The sequence below is a fragment of the Acomys minous genome (genome assembly GCF_964271855.1).
Source record: "Acomys minous genome assembly, chromosome: 11".
Taxonomy (NCBI): Eukaryota; Metazoa; Chordata; class Mammalia; order Rodentia; family Muridae; genus Acomys; species Acomys minous.
The window spans coordinates 59520753-59545053 of NC_140492.1; the positions used below are offsets into that span (position 1 = coordinate 59520753).

The 24301-nt window shown below is 43.2% G+C and overlaps 1 protein-coding gene across 1 annotated transcript in view; it reads left to right on the plus strand.

Moving 5' to 3' along the window:
• Window positions 1-7506: 7506 nt before the first annotated feature.
• PAK2 (p21 (RAC1) activated kinase 2) overlaps window positions 7507-24301 on the plus strand; it is a 62420-nt gene continuing 45625 nt past the window's right edge. The window contains exon 1 of the mRNA XM_084802264.1: window positions 7507-7766. The gene's annotated coding sequence lies outside the window, so the exon portion shown is untranslated. The remainder of the gene's footprint in view (window positions 7767-24301) is intronic.

A 24301-nucleotide genomic window follows, 5' to 3' on the forward strand; every position in this document is an offset into this window, starting at 1 on the left:
CTGGTCTACAACACTGGTCCAGTGCTCTTTCCCACTGAGCCATTTCTTTGGCCCCTAGTTATATTGTTTTTGAATGTACACATTACCTAAGGGTTTGGTGGAAGTGAGTGCTAGGATTTACCACTGAGCTTGTCAGAAGGACAACTCATCTGTTTACTTGCTCTTAGGTTTTTTGAGGCAGGGGCTCATGTCTTCCCACATGGCCTGAAACTGGCTATGTACATGAGACTGATTTTCCAACTCCTGCTCCTCCTGCCCATGGCTCTCAAGTGTGCTAATTACACATGCCACCATCCCTGTCACAGGTTGTCATTTTAAGAAATACATTTTAACACACTTTACAGCTAAGGGAGACTGTTCAACCAATGAAGACCTGAGCTCCTTCCCCAACACCCATGTGAAACACTGTACTATGAATGCTTATAGTTTCAGGCCTGGGGCAGAGGGTGAGGGGCCAGGGGGATGGGTCAGGGATGCCAATGGGCGGGCTAGCCAGCCACCCTGAACTGACAGGTGAACCCCAGGTCCCAGGGAAAGACTTAGCTCAAAAACAAACACTAAAAACACTAAGTGGGTGGCTCTTGGTGAGCATCCACCCGAAGTTGACTTTTTCCATTTGCAGACATGTGCATGTGTACACACACATACATGCTTCCCTTTAGAATAAGACCGTTGGCCCAGCATGGTGTATGCCTTTAATCCACCCCTTGGGAGGCAGAGGCAGGAGGCAGAGTGTATTGATATTGTTTCATGTTGAGTAATGGGAGATGATAAGTTTTTACATACTTACAATTACTTATCTTAAAGTATTGTAGTGTTTTTTATGAGAATAATCATTTATAATTTTACACATAAGATTTGCCACCACCCTTACTGATTTAAATATTAGAAGAGGCAAACCAGTGCCATAAAGTTAATAATACTAGAAATCTTTTGTTGTTGTTAATACCTATTTTGGTTTTTCAAAACAGGATTCCTCCTGCCTCTGCCTCTCAAGTGCTGGGGTTAAAGTGTCTGGCACCACCAGAAATCTTTACAATTACTATAACATTTCAACCCTATGAAGTCGTGTTTTTACTAAAGGTTTTTTAAATTTTTGTTTATTATTATGTATACAGTGCTCTGCCTGCATATACACCTGCAGGCCAGAAGAGGGCATCAGATCACATTATAGATGGTTGTGAGCCACACTGTGTTGCTGGGAATTGAACTTAGGACTTCTGGAAGTGTAGTCAGTGCTCTTAACCACTGAGCCATTTCTTCAGTTCTAAGTTGTGTTTTTATATAAGAAAGAATTCCAAGGTTGGAGAGATAGCTCAGAGGTTAAGAGCACTGTCTGCTCTTTCAAAGGTCTTGAGTTCAATTCCCAGCAACCACATGGTGGCTCATAACCATTTATAATGAGGTCTGGTGCCCTCTTCTGGCATGCAGGCAGAACACTGTATACATAATAAATAAATGTTAAAAATAAAAAGAACAAAGCACAGCCGGGCGTGGTGGCCCATACCTTTAATCCCAGCACTTGGGAGGCAGAGGCAGGTGGATCACTGTGAGTTTGAGGCCAGCCTGGTTTACAAAGGGAGCCCAGGACAGCCAAGGCTACACAGAGAGAGACCCTGTTTCAAAAAGAAAAAAAGAAAGAAAAGAAAAGAAAAGAAAGAAAGAAAGAGAAAAGAAAAAAGAACAAAACACTATGAAGAAGAAGAAGCAGCAGCAGCAGCAGCAGCAGCAGCAGCTATGTGTGGTAATACTTGACTAGTTTTGTACTATGGAATCTAAGTCAAAAGGAGGATCAGACATAGCAAGACTCTGTTTCAAAAAAAAAAAATATATATATGTGTGTGTGTGTATTTCAAATATATTTGAAATGTAAAAGATATATATAGAGATATTAATATATAATATAAAGAAAAATAAGTGTTTTATAAGCATAAACTATGGGATTAATAATGTGATATTGAGCCGGGCATGGTGGCACACACCTTTAATCCCAGTACTCGGGAGGCAGAGGTAGGTGAATTACTGTGAGTTCTAGGCCAGCCTGGTCTACAAAGCGAGTCCAGGACAGCCAAGGCTATACAGAGAAACCCTGTCTTGAAAAACCAAAAAAAAAAAAAAAAAAAAAAAAAAAGTGATATTGAAATGGGATTTTTGAGTGGGAATATGGGAATATGGCATTTATTGAGTTTATCTACCAGAGTGGAAATAATGTCTATACATATCCAAATATTTGTTACTATAACTTCCAGATCACAATTAAAATACAAAGTGGTATTAGTAAACTCAGTCAAAACCAATTAATTCAGAATCAATAGTTTCTTTCAAGCCAGAGTAATACTTAAATGGGAATTGAATGCAGAAATTTGGTCGGTTGGTTGGTTGGTTGGAAAGCTAATTAAACTTTGATCTTGCTCAAATAGAATCACAAATTGACAGAGGCGAGTCCACTAGACTCACCAGTGTTGGACAGCCATCGCGAAGTTTCAGAGCTGGCCATAGTGGCTCGTGCCTTGTATGTCAGTGCTCTCTGGAGGCAAAGGCAGGTGACTCTATGAATTCAAAGTCAGCCTGGTCCACATAGTTCCAGGACAGCCAGAGTGGTTTTTGTTTAGTGTGTTTGTATTTAGTAAAGACCCTGCCCCCCAAAAAAACAAAGTCTAACAAAAACGAGCTTTTGAGAGTGGGAAGCATGCTGGGGGTGATGGCTCACACCTGTGTTCTCACCACTTGGTAGTAGAGGAAGCTCAGGCTTTGAAAGCTAGCCTTGGCTATACCGTCAATTCAAGGTCAGCCTGGACTACCTACCCACCCCCTCCTAAAGAGAGAGAAACAGGATTGAGTGTCCTGAGATAACACTGATCAAGGCAAAACCATTCTTTTGCAGTCCTTCCTTCCTAGTTACAGACTTGTGGAGGTGTGGGGTGGCACAGCCACAAGTGTCTATAGCCTTGATGAGAGAGTCCAATTCTTCATCTCTACAAGTAGCAAGTTGCAAGTGACATTGGGTAATACATCTTTGGTGCATTTCCTGCCACTTCAGATACCTCTGCAGTGAGGTTCTCCTGGACAGCTGCGTTGTTCTCAGCGGGGAGCTGAGCCCACCCACAGCTGGTCACCCTAGATTTCAGGTGAATTGCAAGCTGGAGTGGGAACTGATGTCTGTCTTAAGACCTAAGACCGTTGGAAAACCACAGGTATTTACATTAGGATTCGTAACCGTAGCAAAATTACAGTTATGAAGTAGCAACGAAAATCATTTTATGGCCTAGGGTCATCACAACATGAGGGACTATATTAAAGGGTTGCAGCATCAGTAAGGTTGAGAGCCACTGCACAGGGATCCGGCCATGCCTCAGCACTACGTCTCTTTGTATTCTTCTGAAGCTCAAAAGCAGCACGGCATGGCATTGGTGAGATGACTTATTAGTAGAGACACTCGGGCACAGCACTCTGCCTGAGTTGGATCCCTGGATCCCCCCAAAGTGGTAGGAGAGACCTGACTTCTGAGTTGTGTGTGTATACAAGAAAGAGAAAAGAAGGAAGATGTAAAAATAAAACCAAATCAGAGGGGGAGGAAAAACTCATCAGATTAAAAAAAAAAAATTATCCTACGAAGAGTCAAACTGCATTAAAACTGTTTCTGTTTTATTTATGTGTCTGAAAGTTTTGCCTGCATCAATAGATATATGCATCACATGATGTGTCCTGTAGTGTAACTGGAGTTACAGGTGATTGTGAGCTGCCATGTGGGAGCTGGGAATCGAACAGGTCCTCTGGAAGAGCAGCCAGTGCTCTTAACTGCTGGGCCGTCTCGCTAGCCTCCCTAAGTACCCATCCCCCCTTTAAAAAGTAAACTCCGTCTTTGCTGAAGTATGGGTATGCGTGTGTACTCCTCTTTCTGCCTGTGTGTGTACGCATGCGCGTAAAATACTAGTTCAGTTGAACCAATTTCATCAGTCTATAAAGTTAATATTTACGATTACCTTATTATATAATCCAGTGTTTTATTCATGTATAGTGATGTTGGGAAGTGCAAGGAAAGCATATGCATGGCACAAACTTTGGCATGACTCTTGTTGCCCGACCAGTGGGTGATACTAATTTTGATACAAGCACATGGCTGAGTTTGGCCTCTTTATATTATCTTCCTTCAGTAGACACTTGTAGATGTTTTATATTTTCATTCAGTTTTGTACTTTTGTGTGTGGTCCATTGGTTTCAGGCCAAGAGAATGGATTCTGTTGGGTTGTTCATTGTCTTCCTGTATTCCACTCCCCCCCCCCCCCCGCCCCCAGACAGGGTTTCTCTGTGTAGCCTTGGCTGACCTGGATTCTCTTTGTAGACCAGGCTGGCCTCTAACTCACAGCGATCCACCTGCCTCTGCGTCCCAAGTGCTGGAATTACAGGTGTGCGCCATCGTGCCCGGCTCTGTTTGTTCCACTTTTATGAATTATTTATCTTAGAGAATGGTGTTAGGTTCTTTTGGATGCAGAAAACAGAAAACGAGCTCATCTCAACTAGGGGTGGTGGGAGGGCAGCAGATGAGTGTGAAGGTGTGCCTCGGCCACTTTCCAAGAATTTATATCAGTTAGCTAGGTATTTAGGAGAATGCTACATGCTTTAGGAACTAGAATTATCTAGTTTTGCAGCTCTAAGAAATTGGAATATAATGAGTTTCAGGGTTATTCTAAGGAAGCCACTTATTTTGATAATCCATATTCAATGCTAATTATATGAAAGTGGAGTTAGAGTGAAGTAGCCAACGGCCATGCGAAGTGGCATACAACCCTATGTTACTAGCACGTGGTGAATGTGGGATTTGATAGGCTACAGAGAGTAAAATGGTATACACTAAGTGTGCATCTCAGAATTGCCCTAAGCAGGGATAGTACTAGTTACTCGTGTTTCTTTAACCTTAGTTTCCCCCTCCCCCTCCTCCTCTTCCCTCTCCTCCCCCTTTCTCCTCCCTCCCCTTCTCCCCTCCTTTTCCCTCTCTCCTCCCTTCCCTCCCTCTCATCCCCTCCCTCCCATCCCTGTCCAAGTCATGTAATTTATCTGGCCTCCAACTCACTAAGTGACCCCCTCCCCCTCCCTCTGCCTCCCAGGTGCTGGGATTTCCAGCTGGCACCGCTGTGCCTGGCGTGAAGCGTGTTTTTTCTAGGTATCAGTTGGTGATTTTTCTGTTTTTAGTTTGATGATTAAGCTACATGTGCATTTCCAAGTTTACTTATTTTCTCTCAGTACTTTGAGGTTTTTATTCCATCCCCGACTGGAATCCACGGCTGCTTTGGAGATATGTATAATTTATTGCCTGTTTGCTACAGGGTCTCATAGGCCCTACAGGCCTCAGATTCACAGGTGTGTGTCACCATGCCAGGCTGAGAAATCTGGTGTCAATTTAGTGGTTGTGTGTCTGTAGAGGACTGTCTTTGAGGTTTTTTTTTTTCTCCCCCCTGGTCACTTTGTCTTTGGTATTCTGCCATCTCCTGAGCAGCTATCAAAACCCTAGAGACTCTCAAGGGAAGTTGGTATCTTAACCTCGGCAAACATGGCTTTAGTCACTCTGGTTTTCTCCTTGTTTGGGGTTGAGCCTGAGGTTTGGAGAACTATGAGACAGACAGAGAGAGAGAGAGAGAGAGAGAGAGAGAGAGAGAGAGAGAGAGAGAGAGGGGCAGGCAGAGGCATTCTTCTCTAGTGACTACTTAGCTATGTTTCTGCAAGGCTGTCACATGTCAGCAAGTGTTTCTGTGTCCCGCAGTGAGAGCCTTGCTGAGTTGTCTTGTGTCTTTTTCTCTGCTCTTCATAGCAGTCATTGTTTTCCGAACAGAGAGCACAAACCACTTGGTCTATTTCCTCTACTATGCTCTAGAATCTCCTGGAATTATTCTCCCTACTTCATTTTTCTCTCATTTTGCTGTTTTATTTTGAGGGGAGGATGCAGGTGTGGAGGTCAGAGTTCTCTCCTACCATGTGGCTTCTGGGGGTCAAACCCAGGTGGTGAGTGTTGGTGGCAAGCACTTTACCTGCTGAGCTACCTAGCTGACAACCCCCTCCCTTTCCTCCTCCTCCTCCACTTCCTCTTTCTCCTCCACTTCCTCCTCCTCCTTCTCCTCTTCTTTTTATCTCTGTTTTAGCCTTGGCTGTCTTGGACTCTTGTAGACCAGGTCTCGAATTCACAGGGATCCACTTGCCTCTGCTTCCCTAAGTGCAGCAATCAAAGATGAACGCCATCTTTTTCTCTTTCTTTCTTTCTTTCTTTCTTTCTTTCTTTCTTTCTTTCTTTTTCTTTCTTTCTTTCTTAGTCTTTATAGGTGATCCAGGCTGGTCTTAAACTTCCCTGCCTCAGCGTTGCAAACACTGGGGTTGTAGGCATGTACCACTGCACCTGACAACCTAACAAGCTTAAAGGGGAAACCAGGTAAAGTTACTTCTCTGCTTAAAATCATTTAATGGCTTTTTGAAATAAAGGTCATATTTAGGATTCTTTATGACTTAAATCTTGTCTGTTGTGAAGTTTGGTGTTCTTTGTTTTTGTTTTGTTTTGTTTTTTGAGATGTGGTCTTTGGATTTCAGGCCAGCCTAGTACCCAGATTCCTCATTTTACCTCAGCCACCCAAGTGCTTGGAATTACAGGTTTGCTTCCTCATATCCATTGCACTCCAGTGGTTTCTAGTATACCCACCTTACACCAAGCTGCAGCTACACAAGTCTCCCTGGGTTTTTGGTTGTGAGCCTAGCCTGTAATGGCTGAGCCATCTCTCTAGACCTACACAGGCCTTCCTCTTCCTTCCTGCTTGTAAGCTTCTGGCTTTTTCTTTCAGTTTTCACTTTAAATGCTGCCTACTCTGTTCATGTAATCCCTCAGCTTTTCTTTTTAACAGGTATCAATGCTCTGATTATTCTCTTTCCATATTGTTTAGCTTTACAAAGAATAGGTAAAGTGTGGCCACCCTCAAATCCCTGGTGCCTAATGGTGTCCTTTGTAGATAGTAGACATCGACTTAGTTGAAGAATGATAATACATATTAACTCCTTTGTTGATAAAATACAGAAAGATGAAAATCTTTGTAAGGAGAGAGGACCTAACCAGTATCATAAACTGGTTAACTTTGTAGGTTAAAAAAAAACAAAGTGAGCCGGGCGGTGGTGGCGGCCCACGCCTTTAATCCCAGCACTCCAGAGGCAGAAAGAGGCAGATCTCTGAGAGTTGGAAGTCAACCTGGTCTACAGGGTGAGTTCCAGGACAACCAGGGCTACACAGAGAAACCCTGTCTCGAAAGAACAAAACTTAAAAAAAAAAAAAAAGCAAAGTGGTGATTAGATGCGTCACTGCAGACAATGCAGAATGCTGAATTAAATGAGGTACAAGTTTTTTCTATAACTCTCCCCAGACTCCCCAGCAGATGACTGGACTACGGTTCCCAGCAGTCCTGTGCGTGCCCGCCCCTCGGGAGTGACGCTACGGGAGGGGCGGGGCTATCTCTTGGCCCCGCCCCGGCACCGCCCTCCCCCTGGGTTGTGGCCACGCGCAGAGGCAGCGGTTGTTCCGCTTCCCCTCTGGCCCGGGCCGTCGCCATTGCCGAAGGCTCCTGCCCTCCCCTCCCTGGCCCGCGGGGTTCCGCGCTTCACGGCCTCGGTAGAGACGGCCGCGCCCCGCGCCGCTCCCCTCCGCCCTGCCCTCCTCCCTCCCTCTCTGCTGCCCAGCGCTGCGCTCGCCCGCGTCGGCCCGGCAGCTCGCCCTGGGTCGGGCGGAGACCTTTCCTCTGGTAAGTGCGGACGCCGCTCGCCCGGGCCGGGCCGCCGCCCTCCTCCCGCCTCCGCGGCCTGGGCCCAGCGGCCCGGGACGACGGCACCTGCGAGCGGGCCCGCGGCTCCGGGCGGTGGCTCATTGTCTGCGTCCCTGCTCCCCTCAGCTTCGGCCTAGAGGAAGCTTGCTGGGCTGCGGGGGACCCCGCTCTGCCTTGCCCCAGTCCGGCCGCTCTCGCCCTTCTCTCCCGCCGGCGCGGCACCGGACGGCTCCGGTTTGTTCCTGGATGTTCCCTCCTTTACTGGCTGCGTTCGCTGCTGCCCCGCCGCTCAGCAATCTTGTCGCGAGTCCCCTTAGGTTCAGTCTGGAAACTCTTCCTCACTCTCCACAGCAGGGGAAAGTTTTCCAGGGCTCTGGGAGCCTGCGCTTAAGAACAGAACTTAAGGATAGGATCTTCTCAGAGTTTTTGCTTGATCTTCAGCCAGGAGGTGAACATTTGCTTCTTAAGGTTAACTTGGGCTGAGGTTGGCTTTTCACCATGTTTGGGTGTCTGAAACACGCGCGCCCTCACTCACAGGAACGCTGTCGCGAACAAGTTAGAGGATTCGACCTTTTGATTAGTTCTAGATCAAGTTGTCCAAGACGTGTGTAAAATAATTGCCATTGTGGCAATTCTCCTTGTCCCTATCTTAATAGGAATAGGTAGAGTGGGAGTGAGATTTGTTTCCTCTTTGATGAATAACCAGCTCTTATCGGTAGCGGCCAGGTTCTTTTTTTTTTTTTTTTTTTTTTTTACAAGTGACCTGTAGATTTTCTATCTTTTTACTTCTAACCCTTCAAAAAAGACAACCAAACCAGTTAGGCCCAAAATTAGAGCAAGACGAGCTGTGTTTTGGATGAAGGTTGTGCACGTCACGTTTTTTCCCCTGCTGCGCCTGACTCTTCCGCTCCTATAGTAGGCAGGATATTCAAATAAAACACAAGAATTTGCTCTGGGGATTTTTTTTTTCGGTAGCGTTATCCAAAAGAATAGCATGAATAAAATTAGGTTGGGATGAAGGCTGTGATTGTAATTTTTAAAGCAGGTTAGGGCATGTCAATTTTTGCCAGAAGGTGTGTAGCATTCTTGCTTGTCTCTACCCCAGATCTTCAGTTCTTAAGTTGGTTCCACCCCCCCTCCTTCCCCCCTCTCGTGTGTGTGTGTGTGTGTGTGTGTGTGTGTGTGTGTGTGTAGGGGAAGCCCTTTTCATGTGCTTTTACACCCATCCTCTGCCTTTTTTTTCTAAGACAGGGCCTTATTCCAGCTCAGGTTGGCCTGACACTCTTCTGTCTCAGCCTTACGCTCTGGGATTACATGTGTGAGCCAACATATTTGGCAGCCTCTGCTTTTAAATCGTTCTAGAAATTAATTAGCCAGGAACACTGTTGTACATTTATTTACATCATGGAAACTCATGTGGATGGATGGACGGATGTTCGTTTTAAAGTAGGTTTTGGGTTTTAGTGAAAGAGGTAGACCTAACTTTAAAATGTTTTGTTAATTTCACTAAATAGTCTGTTACTATCTTTTTATGAGGCTGTGTGGGGAAATGGCTTTGGTGCTATGAATTGTTCTTAGGCTAATGAAATGTCTTGGCACCAGGGATTTAGGTGTAGAAATGTCAAGGAATGAAAAAGTACCTTGAGGTTAGTTTCTGCTATTTCTCTTTCTTAACCCCTTGTCCAGATTGAACCAAAGACCTTCCTGTGATGCTAGGCTGAGCTACAACCTCCGCCCTCTTCACTTTTTGAGACAGTCTCACTTAGCTTCCCAGGCTGGTATTGAACTCGCCATTGGCGAGGCAAGCCTTGCACTGGTGTTCTTCCTGTCTCAACCTCCCTGGCAGCTGAGGTTACAAACCTGTACCAGCAAAATGACTCATTGCTTTACAAAAGCAGGTGTTTGCTTATTTTGAGACTGGCTCTTTCCATGATACCCAGGCTTGTTTCAAACTTTGGAATTCAAGAGGCTGGGATTACAGGTGTGCCCCGGTGTGTTGGGCAAGCAGACTTTAATTTTTTTATTTTTTAAATTCTTGGGTATTTTGCTTCTCTTGGGGCCATGATTCCAAGTTTACCATCAGAGAGAAGACACAGATCAATTCTTCTGGACATTGTGTTATATGATACTAACACTGTGAACTTAAATTCATGAAGTGCTAGGTTTTAGTTGATATAGGTCTGCTAAAGGAGTAGGGGTTCTCATGTGTATTTGATCTTTATGATATGCAAGTGTCCAAGTAGACATGATAAAGGGTAGTTTATATTTCAGTTCAATTACATGTTTTAAGTGAGGGAACTTAAAACTTGTTCTGGTTGGCTAAAATTAAACTTTGAATTATATTTCCACAAAACTTAGGAGCTTGTATAAGTAGCCAAGTATAACACAAGTAGGTATGGTTGGACTCTGATTATCTTGATCAATATCGGTTTACAGTAGTGATACTCAGTATACATTTCTTTTGGATTTCTGAGTTTTCTGGTTTTAGTTCAAATTGAACTATGTTCAAGTCTTGACACCAGATCAGCTGTTTCCCCTCCTCTAGCACTTCTGTTTACAGAATTAACTGATTCTTGTCTAATGAGAGGGAGGCTATTACTTGCAAATTGTGCTTCTGCGTTCTTGTATTCTTTTTATTTCTCATCTGTTCCCTGGGGATAGTAAAAATAATACTGCAACGCCAATTTCATAGGGCTGTTTAGATCAAATGAGGTAATGCAAAGTCCTTAGCAAGTGAAGTGCTTTCGGTGGATAACAGACATTAGTTACTGGTTTATCTTAAAGATAGTTTTAAACTGGGCATGGTGGTAATAGCAGTCTACACCTGTGAGAGTTCACACCTGTGGTCCAGCACTTGGGACTAAATGCCACCACCCATCTTCAGTTATATAGGGAGTTCAGGTTAGCCTGCAACACAGAAGATTCTGCCCCACCAAGAAAGAAAGGTAAGATTTTAAAACTTGTTTATGGCCCAGGTATGACATAAGCCTGACATCTCAGCATGCAGGAGGCTAACAAAAGGAGTTTGAGTTTGAGTTCAACCTTGGCTACCTAAACCCTGCCTCAAAAATGACTTTGTAGGGGAAGTTGGAATCATACAACCAGGGGTTAAAGGCACGCGCCACCACCGCCTGGCTAGATTTACTAAAAAGCAAAGCAAAGCAAAACGAACCTAAGTGTAAAAGTATGCATGTTTCTCACAGAGGATATGAAGAGCAGTGAGCACTGTTAAGCAGTACAAAAATTACCTTAGCCTCACTGTTTCAGTAACTTCCATAACAAAGTAGAATAGATTTTCGTATTTTAAAAATAGATTCTGAAAGTAGTACATACTCAAGACTCAAGTACCATGATTATTTAGAGTAAAAGATGAAAATTACTGTTTCCTCACACATCCAAGTTCCATTCCTTAGATGTATCCACCCTTAGCTGTTAACCATTTTTAAATCTTCTTAATGTCATTTTATGTGTCTGAGTGTTTTGCCTACTTGTCCATCTGTGTGTACTCTATGTGCTTGGTGCCCTCAGGCCAGAAGAGGGCAGCAGATGCTCTGGGGGCTGGAGTTACAGACAGCTGTGAGCTGCCATATGGGTGCTAGGAATTCAACACTTGTCCTCTGGAAGAGCACTTGGTGCTTTTAACTGTTGAGTCATCTCTCCAGTTCCCATTGTTAGTTTATTTAATAAGAAGTTAGAAGTGTCCGTGTAGGGTGTGTAGTATTTTTTAGCTTATTTATTTATTTATTTATTTATTTATTTATATTTTTTACTTTGGTGCTTCTGAGGCAGGGTCTCTCTATTTAGCCTGACTAGCCTTGAACTCATGGTGATCCCCTTTTCTGAGCCATCCAAGCACTAGAATTACAGGGTGAGCTACCATGACCTGTTTACCTTAGATTTTAAAATTGGGAAGAACCCTTGTGTATTGATTTCCATATGAATACATACGGTGATACCTCATCTTTTTAACAGTTATGAGTATGTGTCAGGATGGCCAACTGGTCTAAGGACCAGACCCCAGCTCAGCTTCCCTGGAAGCATGCATTCCAACCCCACTTCTGACATGAAATTATATTGGGCGGATGTGGTGGCTTATGCCTTTGATCCAGCACTCGCAAGGCAGAGACAGGCAGATCTCTGTGAGGCCAGACTGGTTATGAGTTACCCAGTTATATGGTACCCTTATTTTCTGTGGTCGTTCATGGTTTTCTAATTCTGACCCTGGAGAGCCTTAATGAGCTTTCCTGTCATGCATCTGTTACGCATTTATGCATGTGAACATGCTTCTTCTAAGAGGATTAAATGTTTATTTAATTTTGTGTACATTGTGGGGAGGGACTTGTAAAGGCCAGAGGGCAACTTGTGGGACTCCCTTCTTTCCTGTGTTCTCTCCTTCTCTGTGGGCTGCATTGAACTCAGGTCATCAGGCTTGGCAGCAGGCACCTTTAACTCACTGAACTCATCTTTCCTACCAACAAGATTTAAAAATTTTTTATTTTTGGAGACAGGGTTTCTCTGTGTAGCCCCGGCTGTCCTGGACTCACTCTGTGGGCCATATTGGCCTCAGATTCAGAGACCTGGCTGGCTGCCTCTGCTGGGATTAAAGGCAGTGCCACCACTGCCTGGCCCAACCAAGAGGATTTTTAAATGTGTATTTTAAGGTGTTGCTTCATCTTTTCTGTTTTGTGGCCATGAAGTAAAAGGGAAAGATGCTCTTAGATGGTCAGCTCATCAGCCTCCCTTTGGTGCTGGTGTTCCAGACCTACGTTGCCACCATTGACTTCATTTCAAGTGGCTTGTGTTTTATTGTTTGTTAAGGTCCTGGGGATTGAACTCAAGTTGTTAGTTTGGTTGTCTTTACCTGTGAGCCACCTTCCCTACCTTGTTCTACATTTTTATACTTGGCTAACTGACCTCTAGAAAGACTTCACCAATGTAAATTTTCTTACCTATATTTCTTTATTAAATGAGTATTCTTTTTGCCTCTGTGTTAAAATCTTGCCAGTTACACTTTTGCAAAAAAAAAAATTCTATATTTTATTTTATACTTGTAGTAATAGGTATATATTTATAGTAGTTATTATTTATATGTCTGTCTGCCTGTATTTGTGTGTGTTTGAATGAAAGTGGTTCCCATAGACTCATGTTTTAATGCTTTTTTTTCTTTATTCCTATGACCCAGTAGATTGAAATAAGCATGTGTTCATTGAGTAAATGTCAATTTCTTATATTTCTAATTATTTTTTAATTTATTTTAGTAGACTTTATAACAATTTTAGGGGTACAGCAAATACAGCAGAAAGTGTAGAGTTCTCAAAAGTTCCCCCCTCAATAACTGCTAGTGTAGTAGATCTTTGATAGATGTATGAACAAACCAACATCGACTTGTTATTACTACTCAGAGTCCATTTACATCAGTTCACTCATGTTATACACTGTATGGGTTTTGGCAAATGTATAATGTGTTGAAACACAATCATTTCATACACAGTCAAAATTCTTTGTGCTGGCTGGGTGTGGTAGTGTAGGTCTTTAATGCTAGCAGTCTGGAGGCAAAGGGGGACCTGGTTTACACAGTGAGTTCTAGTATAGCCAGGGCTACATAAAGTGACCCTGTCTCAAAAATTTAAAAAAAAATTTTTTTTCTCCTCTCTCAGTTCATTTCTCTTCCCTTGAGCCCGTGGCAGAGAACTGAACTTGCGCCCTCTGAGAAATGAAGAAGCCCTCTTAGCTACTGAGTCATCTTTTGTTTGTTTCTGCTGTGTGTTCCATGCCAGGAAGACTCCACACAATCCTCGTGGCTCTGCTTCGCAGCCCACTGTAGCAGTGCTGGGCTACAGATGCACGCCACACACAGCATCTGCCTTCCTAGTTCTGGAAATCAAGCTCTGGTCATCAGGCCTGCATGACCAGTGCTTTTACACACTGAGGTATCTTCTCGGCCCCAGATCTTGTTTTCAGTTTTTCCATTGCAGTATAAAATATTCCTAAGAATGCATAACATTTTACGCATTTTTAGGTTTACAGTGCCGTAGCGTCAGAGTTACTTCACCACTGTCATGCCACTCTCTAGCTCTTTTCCTGTTGTAAGACAGCCTGGTCATTCCTTGCTGTGCTTCAGTCTCCATGATTTTGACCACTGTGTAAGTAGAATTTTACCTTTGCTTTATTTTATCTAGCCTAATATGCTCAGTGTTTATCCATGTTGTACCCTTCCTTTTCTTAAGGTTAAATACTCATTCTGTGTATGGAACATATTTTGCTTAACTAAAAGAGCCAAAGAACACTTGAGTGGTGCAATATACATATCAATATAGATGTACAGCTGCCACTTCAAGAACTGAAATTACTGGCTTATATGGCAACTACTTTTTCTTTTTAAATTGTTTTCCACAGTGGCTGTATTGTTTTACATTTTTACAAGCAGTGCACGGGGGTCTTCAATTTCTCCACATCCTTGCCAGTTTGGGGGGGAGGTGTCGTAGGGTGGGGTTTGGTTTTAGGAGACAGTTTCTCTGTGTAACAGTTTTTGTAGACCAAGTTGACCTTGAACTCACAGAGATCCACCTGCTTCTGCTTCCTGAGTGCTGGGATTAAGTGCACCACCATGTCTGGCTTGTTTGGTTTGGTTTTTGGTTTTTCGAGACAGGGTTTCTCTGTGTAGCCTTGGCTGTCCTGGACTTGCTTTGTCGACCAGGCTGGCTTTGACTCACAGTGATCTGCCTGCCTCTTCCTGCCTCTGCCTCCCGAGTGCTGGGATTAAAGGTGTCGCCTCCACGCCCAGCTATTCTGTCCATTCTTAATAGAGTTGTTAATTTTCCTGTTGCTGGTAATGAGTTCTTTGTATATATTTCATGTAATAGTCTTTTATATCAGGAATATTTTTTGTGGGTATTTCTACTGGTCTGTGGCTTGTCTTCTTGTTTTCCTAACTGATGATTTTTTGATGTGCTCTGGTGTGGTGGTGTTTGGTGACAAAGAGGTCCTGTACTACTTGATCTTTTTTACAGATTGTATGTTATCAGTAAAATAATTTTCCTATTTCATATTTTTGCATCTAATGTGTACTTCTGGTATTTATTTCTGTGGTGAGGCACAGTTAAATCAGGACACCTTGCTGAGTCTGGCTCTCCCATGTGGGTTCAGTGCATGAAGCTCAGATTGTCAGGCTCGACATCAGGTGCCTTACTCATCTCACCAGTCCCCTAGTTCCTTTCTGAGAAAGAGCTGCATGCAGCCCAAGCTGACCTAGAACTCCCTATGGAGCTGAGGGTGAACTTGAACTCCTGATCCTCCTGCCTAAGCCCCACCTCCAAGTGCTAGGATAACTAGCATTTTAGGTGTGTGCTATTTTGCTCTGTGCTGTCTTAGGTTTTGTCTTAAAGTCTTGTCTGTGCCTTTTTGACTCTATTATTAACTTTGACTTCTTGCGTTTTGGTTTTGTTCTCTTTTAAATTACATGTAGTCTGGTGGGTAGCACACTTGCTAATCAGTGGGCTGAATTCCATGAGTTCTAGAGCTATTTGGCTGTTTCTCCTGCAGGCTCCCCACCCCCACCCCCACCCTGGCTCTGCCCCAAGTAGCACCCAAGAGGCTGAGATAGGTGGATCTCTATGAATTTGAGATCATCCCAGTAGACCAGGCTGGCCTCAAATCCACAGATATCCTACTGCCTCTGCCTCCTAGTGCTGGGAATTAAAGGTGTGCGCCACTACACCTGTCTTTCTTTGTGCTTTACTTAATTACATTTATAGTTTTGTGTTGGGCCACATTTATAAGTTGAACATTATCAACATTTTTTCAGGCAGGAGGCTGAATGTGAAAATAAAGTGGGGTCCTGGCCAGGAGTCAAGGTGAGGATGTCTGGTCCCAAAGATGAAGAAAAGTCAAGATTTTTAGTTTCCATAGGAATTGGCTCCCCAGGGAGTTCTTATCTGCCCTTATCTGCCCTATTCATTTCAGCTGCCTGTGGGGCTGCTAGTGGGCACAGGCCAGTTAGACTTTGGAAAGCATGGAGAATTGTATGTGACAGAAAGTTATTGGGAAACTTGCCAGTGCTAGGAGATGGTGGCACACAGGAGACTGTTGAAGCTGTGTGGTAGGGAAAAGAAGATTGATGACCTGCTGGGAGCTGTCACCAGTTTCACAGGTGTGGTTCTTAAACATTCACAGCTTTGTACAGCATCACGTCACTCTTCTCCAGAACGTGCCTAAACACCTCCTAGCCCACCTACCTAGTTAGTGATTGTTCTCTGGTCACCTATGTCGAATCTGCTTTCTGCCTCCAGATTTGGCTCTTTCTGGGTGTTTTATAAAGTGGGATGTACAATACTTGTTCTTCTGTGTTTGGCTATTTTAGGTAGTATGTCTTCAGGGTTTATCACACGTACTAGTAGTACTTAATTCCTTTTAGGCTGTTACATTCCATTGTGTGATATGGACCAAATTCCACTTAACCATTCATCTATCAATGCTTTATGTTTTTAATTTGTAGAGTATATTTTGTTTCCTTTGATCTTAGGAGTTTGAAATGAACGAGTCCTATAAAATATACTAGTTTGAATGAATTGATGTCTAATCTTTTGTTGTTTTATATAACCTTGGCTGGCTTGGAGCTCACTATGTAGAACAGGCTAGCTCAAACTCAAAGAGATCCTCCTGCCTCAACCTCCAAAGTGCTGGGATTAAAGGTGTGTTCCACCATATTTAGCTATTATCTAAATCTTAATGGAAAAATACAGAAGCATTTCTGATTTGTCAGTCTGAAAATTCATTTTGACTCCCATAGCTGAAGACTGTATGTAGTCTTTATTTGAAAAAAAGCAATATTTTATTGCTCATGGTTTTCCAGGGTAAACTTGAAAACAATATTAATGTATTGTTACATATTTTAAGTATAGGAAGTATACTTTTTTCATATTTTGCTGGTAATTACATTTTGTAAAACTAGATTCAGGTTTTGCATTTAAGTTGGCCATGAGCCATCAGCCTGCATTGCAGGAACACTTGGAACCCTGGACTGTCAGTTGCCATATTGCTGACCTCAGGACTTCTTTCAGTGTTGTCTTGTGTCATATTTACTCATCCTTTTGCCTTGGGTTGTTCCCGACTCCCTCCTGGTACTTCTTGTGTCTAAATGATGATGGCTAGGCTCCCCTGTTGGTTCCTCACTTCCATTTTGACAACTTATGTCTTGTAAATAAATATTCACTGATGTTGCCTGAAACATGACTTGGCATTTCATTTCCAGATATGCCTCTGGTTACTTGTGTTTAGGTTGGCTGTCCTGTCTTCCTTGCAAACCATTTCTGTCCTCTTTATGAACCACTCAAATGTTTGCTGTTTTTACCTCCAACACTGGCTTTATTTCTACTGTCATACTTGTAATTCTTTTATATCTTTTTAAGTTATTTTCATTTCACCTTGGTCTTTTATCTCCATATGTACCTGTTGCATGGAATTTGCCAAAGTGTCAGCTCCATGCTAAAGCATCTGTCTTCTCAGAACAGACCCCTCTGTGTGCAGTGATCTTTCCTTCTGTGCGTCTTTATGCTTTGTTGGTCTTAGGTTGGGTATTTGGGTTTATCATTGAATAGTCACTTTTGTATATCAGATGAGCATTTTAAGAAATGTTTGTGCTCCAGATGATGGTAACTCACACCTTTAATCCCAGCACTTGGGAGGCAGAGGCAGGGAGATCTCTGAGTTTGAGGCCAGCCTGGTCTACAGAGTGAGCTCCTAATCAGCCAGAACTACTCAGAGTGTTGGGGCTGCTGTGCCCCCCCAATTTTGTTTGTTTGTTTGTTTGAGATAGAGTTTCTCTGTGTAACAGGGCCCTGATTGTCCTGGACTTGCTTTGTAGACCAGGCTGGTCTGGAACTCACCCCCACACACACCCAATTTTTAAAAAAATGTTTTCTTTAGTTTTTAATTATGTGTTTGTGTGTATCTCTGTGTGTGGGGTTATGTAATGTCCATGAAGGCCAGAGGCATCAGATCTCCCAGGAGGGAGTTACTGGCAGTTGTGAACAACTTGACATGGGTGCTGGGAACCAAGCTCAGTCCTCTGTGAGAGCAATGCAAGCTCTACCACAGAGCTTCTCTCTAGCCCCAGGAGTTCAAATCTCTTCACTTCAAATTATCCTCTCAAGCCAGGCGTGGTGGCGCACACCTTTAATCCCAGCACTCGGGAGGCAGAGGCAGGTGGATTACTTTGAGTTCCAGGCCAGCCTGGTCTACAAAGCAAGTCCAGACAGTCAAGGCTACACAGAAAAACTCTGTTTCGAAAAACCAAAACCAAAAACAACAACAAAAAACGCAAATTATCCTCTCAAGTAAGGGGATTTTTGTTGTTGTTGCATGTTTTGATCTTTGTTTTTGTTTTTAATTCCTTTCAGGCGTGATTGAAAACTCAGTGCTTAAAAGTGGTTACTGCAAAGCCAGGTATGCAGCACTCAGAGAGGCAGAGGCAGGTAGATCTCTGTGAGTTCGAGGCCAGTAAGGCAGTCCAGGACTGCAAAGGCTACACAGAGAAACCCTGTCAGGGGTGGGAAGTGCTGTTCTTCCAGAAGACCTGAAGTTTGGGTCCTAGAACTTATATCCAGATTCAACACCCTCTTCTGGCCTCATGGGCATTTCACCCACATGATGTACACTGACACAGTGACATACATATATATTAAAATAAATCTTTAAAAAAAATTTGTCCTCAAAACATGTGACTTTCCAGATTTGATGTTTGATGTTACTAGCTTGTCCCCACAACTTAAGAAGGATCTATCTGCTGAGCATGTTCAGACCACTGAGCTACATTCCCAGCCATATTTGGTTTGTGTGTGAGAGAGAGACAGAGACGGAAGGAGAGCTCATGGGCATATGTGTGCTTGCATGTGTATGGTTGACATGGGTGTCTTCTTGATCCTTCTGCCTTATCTGTTGAGTCAGTGTCTCTAGCTGAATCTACAACTTGCCTTGAGGGCTAGTCTGGTAAGCTAGTGTGCTCCTGGAACCCCCACCACCCCCGCCACCCCCGCCACCAGAGTGTTTCTACCCGCTTAGGAGCTGGGATTTCCAGCAAGTCAGCACCTCTTCTGGCATGTATGTGCTAGGGATCTGGACTCTGGTCCTTGTGCTTGCACACCAGTGCTTGGCCACTGAGCCGTCTCTATCCTTATTCTGGATTTTCAAGACATAGTACACTCCAGGTGCAGTAGCACAAACCTGTAATCTCAGCACTGCAGAGCTTGAGATGAGAGACTGAGTTGCAGGCTCGAAAGGAAGACAGCTCAGTCTTGACCTTCATTCTTGAGTAAATAATAACAGCAGCAACACTACTTTGCTTTAGACTGTGTAGGCCTGACTTTGATAGGAGAGAATTGTGTTGTCCCAGTTAGCTCCTCAGTGCTGGTAAGCGAAGCCCCTTCTACCCTCTGCCCTGTGTGTGTTAGTTTTCTCTTTCCCACATTTGAATTGCCATTTAGAGTTTGTAGCCAAACTGAAAGAAAGCTAGCTTTCCTAGTGTTTTGTCCATTTTTTAATTTTTAATAATCTTTGTTGCTTCCCTATTCTGTCATGCTAAGTCAGTGTTGGAGCATTTTCTAAGCCATGACACTTAACTTCATTGATGATCATGGTGCTTGGATGGAGGCCAAGGAGAGAAGAGAGTATCACAGTATGGGTTACAGAATGTATTTACACTTGCTGTTTCTTCTGAATATCTGGCAAATTTCCTTGTTTATTTTCTTTTCTTTTTTCTTTTCCTTTTTTTTTTTTCTTTTGGAGACAGGGTTTCTCTGTGTAGCCTTGGCTGTCCTGGACTCTCTTTGTAGACCAGGCTGGCCTCAAACTCACAGCGATCCGCCTGCCTCTGCCTCTTGAGTGCTGGGATTAAGGCATGTGCCACCACGCTCGGCCTCCTTGTTTATTTTCAAAAGCCAGGTGTGACTTCTGGCTAATAGTGTGTAGAATCAGGACCTTTTCCCCACCCAGGTTTCATTGGCCTGTTAGCCGTGCCTTGTGCAGCATGATGATATTTTCCATGGATAATGCTCAAAACCAGGACTAAATCTTTGCTCTCTAGTATCTAGCAAATTTTGTCCACCAAATAAATGTGTTAGTGTTTTGTTGTTTGTTTTTAATACATAGACTCACCATGTAACACTGTCTGGTCTGGAACTCTTATAAACTAGGAACTGGCCTTGAACTCACTAAGATCCACCTGCCTCTGCCTCCCAAGTGCTCACATTAAAGATTTGAGCCATTGTGTCCATTTGAACGAACGAATGAATGAATGAATGAATGAATGAATAAAGAGAGAATAAGATTCTTTATTCTCAAATAGTGCCATTTAACTTCTAGTGTGAAGATATGATAAATAGGTTATTTCTGGAAAGTAGGATAGTGAGTATCCTTTATTTTTGTTTCCAACTTTATTTTAGATTGAGGGGTTATTTTTGGACAGGTTATTAAGATATTTTAAGATGGGTTTAAGAGGATTAAGAGAAAGAGGGGTGTTCAGGAAGGCTGCTGCTGGACATGGGTGTACTCTCTAAGACAGAATTGTAGTGTTTGAGGGTTTTGTAACGAATGACCATATACTGCTTTTATTTTCAGAATAAAACACTATTAAAACTGTCCCCTCGCTGGGTGGTGGTGTTACCCGCCTTTAATCCCAGCACTCAGGAGGCAGAGGTAGGAGGATCTCTGTGAGTTTGAGGCCAACCTGGTCTACAATGTGAGTCCAGGACAGCCAAGGCTACACAGAGAAACCCTATCTCGAAAAATAAAACAAAAATCCCCCAAAAACCAAAAAAAAAAAAAAAAAAAAAAGCCAACCAAAAAACTGTCCCCTCACAAACTTGGAGGTGCTCCTATTGCTCAGGACCTGCAGATGGAGCCTTATTTCCCACTGCCTGCCTCTGCCAGGTGCCCTCTGACCTTACTATCTCATGGCTACAGCATACTTGTTCTTTTACCTAAATCCCACCTTCTGCTAAGTGCTACTTGGATGAGTAAGTTATGAGGACAGTCTTAAATCTGAGTGAACAATCTGTTTAGTTAACCAGATGACTCACCGGATCTGTGCTTGTGGCATTTATAAGTAGTTAGGGAAGAAATATTCATTCACTGTAGTGAATATTAGGCTAGAAAAAAAAATTAATGCTGTGGGTGTGGCTGTAGTTTCCTGGGGATGTGACAGGCCAGTGTGCTTACTGGATAGCTTTAGGGTAGAGAGAATGAGGTGATCAGCTCGTGATGGCTTGCCCTGAGGCCTCTGACTTTAGCACTGAAAAGTCCTATGACCCAGGAACTCCCTTGGTTCTAGGGCAGGGGGTTGGTTAGTCACCTAGCAGAAAGCCTTTTTAGGAAGGCCACATTTAAATGTTTGAGGGGGCTGATAGAAAAACTAAAGAATGGATCTATTTAAAGTTCAAAGACAGAGACTGAAAAGACATGCATCTGGACAGAGAGTGGCCTGGTCCTGAAAGGCATCATGGGCTTCATCCCAGTCCCTTGAAAGGCTTTTATACAGTGACTTATAGTGTGTGGCATTTCTAAAGTCAATACCTGCCTTGTGAGAGATAGATTCTGTGAATCTGAAACTGAAGAGTAAACTTGGGGATAATAGGTAGCAGTGATTAAATCTTGACACAGGCCTGGTGGTCATCTCAGGCTCACTTTTCAGGGAATGTTAGGCTACTAATCACTCAGCTTTCATAGGTCACAATGTAGACTGAATGTAGACAGGGCCTCTCTTCTCTCTGCCACCTGCTGAAGCACATGTGACACAGCAGCCCTCTAGGGGCAGGGTTAGAGCTTTTAAAAATTGTTTTAGAGCCCGGTGTGGTGACATACGCCTGTAATCCCAGCACTTGGGAGGCAGAGGCAGGTGAGTCTCCATAAGTTTAAGGCCAGCTTGGTCTACAGAGTGAGTCTAGGACGTCCAAAGCTACACAAAGAGACCCTGTCTCGAGAAACAAACAAACAAACAAACAGAAACAAAAATTGTTCCAGAAACATCTGGTATATTCTGAAGAGCCTAGGTTTTTTTTCATAATTTAAAAGGAATTTTTATTTCACATGTATAGTGTTTTGCCTGCATAGTTATCTGTGTGGTGCTGTGCCCATGGAGGCCAGAGGAGACTGTGATACCCTGGAACTGGAGTTGCTCCTGTGGATGGGAAATTTGAATCAGCCTCTTTGGGGAAGCAGCCTATCCTGTCCCAATTTATTTCTTCATTGTCATCATCATCATCATCAGTTTTGTCCAGGTGTAGTGGCACACACCTTTGGGCAAAGAAATAAAACAACAAAAAATGTCAAAATGGAGAGAGGCATTTCATTATGTAGCTCAGGCTGACCTGGAACTTTTATTGTAAATCTTGTTTTGTTTTTTAACTTTTTATTGATTCTTTGAGTTTAACATCATGCACTGCAGTCCCACTTATCTCCCTGTCCCCTTGTATCTTCTCTCTACCTTTGCAACTTCGACACCAAAATTAACACACAAACCAAACCAAACAAAACAAAGCAAAGCATGGAAAACATCTCGTCATGGAAGCTGTAGTGTGTCCCATGGTATACCTCTCTGTTGGCACATCTTCGCTTGTAATGCTCATTGCAGGGAGTCACTGCTGACCTGGAACTTGTAACCTTCCTGCTTGAGCCTCTGGAGCAGCTGGCATTACAGGCATGCTCCACTGCACCTGGCTTTAGAAAATCTAATGGTTACCTGAAGAGGACAAAAAATGATGTCTAATTTTGTCTTCGTGAAAATCTGTCAAAGAAGTTATACAAAGCACTTTGTATGAACATCAAAGGTAGAAAGTAGCGCAAAATGCCATCTCACAGTCTATTTAAAATTTTTCTTTTAATGATACAAGGTCTCACTATGTGTCTCTCTGGGTGTCCTGGAACACACCAGGCTGGGCTTGAACTCACAAGATAAGGCCGCCTCCTGCCTCCAAGTGCCAAGGTTCAAGACATGCACTACCACACCTGGCTAATTATTCTATAAACAGAATTATAAGAGCTGAGGCAGCATCGTTACCTAAAGCTTTCTTTTCCTACTGTACATACCACTTGACTGTATTGTTTTCAAATGAAACTCAAAATGAAATACCATTTCAGAACCAGTGGAATGACCATATGAAAAAAGCCAGTGTGGGGCTGCAGAGTTGGCTCAACAGTTAAGAGCACGTACATCTCTTGGCAGAGGACGGGAGTTCAATTTCCAGCACTCGTGTGGTGGTTTACAACCTTCTCTAACTCCACCTCAAGAGATCCAACAGATTTCTGGAACAGGGGACTATCTTTTGACCTCTGCAGGCACCAGGCACACAGGTACAGACATACATGTAGGCAAAACACTCATGCACATAAAATACTAAAATAAATGGGAGCCAGAGGCAGGCAGAGTCTCCAAGTTTGAGCCAGCCTGGTGTACACAGTGAGTTCCAGGAACAGGGTACTAGCAGACTCCTACCACTGCTGCGTCTTGTACTGTCTTTCATGTGTTGGGTGACTGAAGTTGGCCTTGAATTCTGGTCTGTTCTGGCTCCAGCTCCCAAGTGCTAGAGTTCAAGGTGTGTGTGCCACCACTCCTGGCTTGGTTAGTCTTCTTAATTCTTGTCAACAGTAACACTATTAAGTAGTATTCACTGGTGGCTTATTTAAATTTATACAGTAGCTGAGGTTGTCATATTCACATGTTATTTGCTTATTTATTGGATTCTTTTGTTTTATTTTTTGTTTGTTTGCTTGATTTTTTCAAGACAAGGTTTCTCTATGTAGCCTTGGCTATCCTAGACTTACTTTGTAGACCAGTGGCCTCTATCTCTCAGCCATCCACCTGCCTCTGCCTCCTGAGAGTGCTTGGATTAAAGGTGTGTACCACCATGCCCGGCTATTTATTGGATTCTTAGGAATATTTATTTATTTTTGTTTTCTATGTCTGCATGTGTGCGTGTGTGTACCATGCATGTTCCTGATACCCCCAGAAGGCAAGAGAAGATGGATACTGGATCCCTTGGAATTGGAGTCACAGGTAGTTGTGAGCTGTCGTGTGGGTGCTGAGAGCCAAACCCAGGTTCTTAGCTGATGAGCCATCTCATTTCTTGGATTCTTTGTCTTTTCATTTTTTCTTTTTAATCCAAAGTACATTTAAAAAAATCTATCTTTTAAATATTGACCAGATTCCTGCTTTGATTCTCTTGTGTAGACTGTACACTTATTTACCAGGAAGTGCTCTCTGTAGTGGAAGTTTTGGTTTGTTTAAAAACTCAATTATGTTATATAAATATGTTTTTGTTTTAATCCTAACTGTGGCACATGGGGCTGCTTTTACTTTGTCCACAGTTGATAATTGCCTTGTGTGGCTTGGAGATGGATGTGGTCTTTGCCAGCTACAGATTAATTTGGAGGACTCTTGAGAGGCTATAAAAATTAGAGCCCAGAGAGAGAGAGGAAGAGAACCTACACACAGAGAAACCCTGTCTTGAAAAAGTAAACAATGA